We start from the raw sequence: 3737 nt of genomic DNA, 5'->3' as shown, positions 1-3737 counted from the left end.
GAGCATGGAATTTCAAGCCGAGCCATACTTGAGGTTTGAAGCACTTGAGGTACGAATCGGGCTTTGACCATTGACTCCCTGTATCAAGGGGCTGGCCCATTTTTGGCTTTGTAGGTGAGCATCAAGATTTTAAATCTGATGTGTGCAGCTACTGGAAGCAAACGAAGGGAGCGCAGCAGCAGGGTAACACGTGTGAACTTTGGAAGATTGAAGACGAGTCATGCTGCTGCTACTACTGCTGTTACTTGCAAGTACATCATCTTGTTAGTGACTTTTGGTGGGTGGGCACTGGAGTAAACAGTGTAATAAATAAAGTGTTATAGTTAAAGAGAAAAGATGGTGCTGTCCCTGGAATGCTGGTACAAGAAAAGCATAGGCAAACACCACTGCAATTTGCATGTGAGAAATAGTCTTCCAGAATTTTCACTGAGCTAAGATGAATGTCCAATAGTTGAAGAGTTTTTACTTGCCCTTGACATCACGGAGGTAAGAAGGATGTGCTTTCTCCACTACATGAAACAAGACACTGCTATGTGGCAGGTAGATCATTCAGGAAATGGTCTGGGAGTGCAAGCTCTCCACACTGGTGGCATGATGTCTCTGCAGAAATCACTTCAAATAAGCAACTAAATTCTCTATTCTGCAAGAGACCACATTGGAGCTTGACACCAACACATTAATCCCTGGGTCATCACAACTTATCGACAAAGCAGCTATTTCTGCTTCAATTCCTAGGACTCCTACAGTTTCACTGGCACAAAGTTGCAAACGGAATGGCAAGCATATGCAAAAGGAGAACTACATGACACTGTGAATTTATTCTTCCAGCAAAGCCATCAGGAGAGAAACATCTGATTCCATCACGCTGTAAGGAGGAGTCGAACCTGCGCAGGGAACCCCCATTGGATTTCAAGTCCAACGCCTTAACCTCTCGGCCATCGCAGCTTCTACATGCTTTGGGCACTTTGGGGTTAAGTCTTAGGACTTCTTCAAGCTCAATTATGAGTCCCCATATGTCATTGATTCAGGACTACAAATGGCCTGAGATGCAAATTCAAAGATAGTAATCTCCCGAATGGTCTACTCACTATTTTAGCAGACTAATGTCAATTCCAGGTGAACAGGTGCCCAAAAGCTTGTCAAAGTATTAGACTGATGCACTACTTAAAACACTAACATGGCCTCCAAGGTTTCCCACGTGAAGACGTGGGATGGCTCAAGGTGGCTAAGCATTTTTGCATGAACACTCCTTTTGTTTTTAAAAATGTAAACCATTCACTGGAATGCTGTTAGTACATGTCAGCAAAAATGTAAGTCAACAAAGTTGAAACTTGCACATTGGAAATAGAGTAGTGCAGGACATCGCTGACCTAAGTTCAGTGTTGACTAGACAGTGTAGCTCAGTACATTAATTTGCAATAGAATAATCAGACATATTGCAAACAGAGTCAAAGCCAAATTCGCTAAAAATGCTACATATGATATAACTCAAAGTTCAGACCATTCTCGTGTTTATCACACAGAGAGCACCAAAATGCTTTGAATATTTTGCATTTTTACAAGAATTCAAAAAGAAATACAAATCACAAGCCAGCACACTGACATTCTTGAAAGAGGACAATGAAGACTGGGTCAACATCATCAGAATGTGTTTAAAAACCTTTCTGTTGTAGGCACATTGATCCAAAATACTTCAAAACCTGTGGGATGAGTACATCTCAGTCAGTTTCTTCTAACACACATGCATCTGTCCTTGTTAGTATAGTAGATAGTATCTCTGCCTCTCAGGCAGAAATCCTTGGCTTGATTTCCCAACAGCTGGTGACTTGGCACCCTTTTTAGGAATGAAAACATTGAATCCTACACCCACAGTTGCTCTTAATTTTTCTACATAGATGAATCAAGACACTAGCACATTGTGGGTCAATAGTTTGATAAAGCACCTGGGAGAGAATTTGATGCCCAGTGGTGACGTTATCTCTAAGTAGACATGAAAAAAAATGCATACCATTAACGCCAAGACTGAAGAGCATGGAAAGATTTAGTCAATTTCATAAACTACATCAAATGCTTTGCTGGTGTCAAATATTGTAATGACATTAAATGTGGTGACTTGACAATGCCTTGAAGGGTAGTACTTGGTAACTGTCCATCTTGACTTTGGATTGTACGTATTCACTTGTGACTTGTCTCGGGACTTGAATGTCAAGTCCTGAGATGTACTTGTTACATATACATTTACATTTACGGCATTTCCCAGATGCTCTTATCCAGAGCGACTTACAAAAGGGCTTTGTCATGTACTCATAGAATGGTGGAGCGGAGTCGAGATACCAGGGAGGCCACACTATCAGCAGGCTATTGTTTCACTTTAATTTAATAAGCTATTTCAAGTACATCTGAAATATTCATATGCCAGAGGAGAACTCCCGAACAGCCACACAGAGGGAATATAAACGTCTGTGTACTTACACAATCACTGCACTCTCCCACTCATGGTTCTTTTTGAAGATGAGGCAGGCACCGCAAGATGAGGGAAAACACCTTCACTCTGGCGGTACTTTTCCCCGACTGGGTGTTCCTTCCCAGCTCAGCCTTGCCAAGGAGCGTCCTCAGTGAAGTGTTGATTTTCCCTCCTCGGCGGTGGAGCTGCTCATCCTGCCGACAATGCCAAATTGTGCTGGAAAAATGAGAGCACATCAAACACAGACAGCCTTATGCATTGAGTAGTAAAAGGTTTATTGAGTTCTGTCCCCTGTATAACAGAGAAAAAGAACTGACTCACAGTACAAGTCCCCATCCCCTTATACACAGAGAAGAAAAGAAAGAAAAGAGAAAAAACAGCTCCTACAAGGTATCTGAACTTTATGTTTTGGTGAGCCTGAGCGCAGGTGCCGTCTTCTATCTCTACGGTTAGAACAGTCTTCTTCTATCTCTATGGGTAGAACAGCATGTGAGCCGCTGATGTCCTTGGCTCTCTCGCCTATCTATGGACTGTTATGCTGTGACTATAGAAACACAAAGCAAAGTAAAGCGAGGCAAAGTAAATTTCCACAAAAGTGTGACAGTGTAACCACTATCTGTTGTCTGTTGTCTTCCTTTATGGTGCCTGTATACACCTATATACAGTCCATTTTGTGAGACAGTTTTATGTGACAAAATACTGCCCCATCATCATCCTCATCATCATCATCGCCTCAGTGAGTGAGAGTGTGTGTGTGTGTGTGTGTTGGTGAGAGAGTGTGTTGCCACCTCAATGCAATAGCTGCTTCGTGGGTTGAGCACCGTGGGGATGTCTGTCCGCATGTTGGTCATAGGGTCACTTCTACTCTTCTACCCACCTACAAATGCAGTAAAGAGAGATTCTTCTGAATGTGTTACTTTGGAGTAGAAGTTACATTAATTACAGTCACCTTACATCTGGGAACTACCAATCCTCTGGTAAATTCTGCAGTCTCGACAAGAGCAGACAAAAAGGAGATATTTACTTCTTAGAGGACACTGGTGCGGCTCACAGTCACTGGCATGGTGCATGGATGGAGACAGTGGCCGACTAGACAGATAACCTGAAACAGAGGACATGCAAACAAAACAACTGACCTGGGGTTGTAACCGTATGTATGTGAATCTGATTGAGGTCCGTGTTATTGTGTGTTATATACTAGGTGTAAGTGTGTGCGTATTGTCCATACAACATAGATCTGCTCTCCATAGGTGATCACTCCCACTCCAGTACA

General features: G+C 42.5%; 1 non-coding gene across 1 annotated transcript; it reads right to left on the bottom strand.

The window, feature by feature from the left end:
- Nucleotides 1–863: 863 nt before the first annotated feature.
- trnas-uga (transfer RNA serine (anticodon UGA)) lies at nt 864–945 on the bottom strand. Its single transcript has one exon. It is a non-coding gene; the product is annotated as a tRNA-Ser (tRNA).
- Nucleotides 946–3737: the final 2792 nt, after the last annotated feature.

The sequence above is a fragment of the Electrophorus electricus genome, chromosome 15 (assembly GCF_041902795.1).
Source record: "Electrophorus electricus isolate QZ-2024a chromosome 15, ASM4190279v1, whole genome shotgun sequence".
Classification (NCBI taxonomy): Eukaryota; Metazoa; Chordata; class Actinopteri; order Gymnotiformes; family Gymnotidae; genus Electrophorus; species Electrophorus electricus.
Note: the sequence above shows the minus strand (reverse complement) of the source record. Positions and strands in the feature narration are given on the sequence as shown.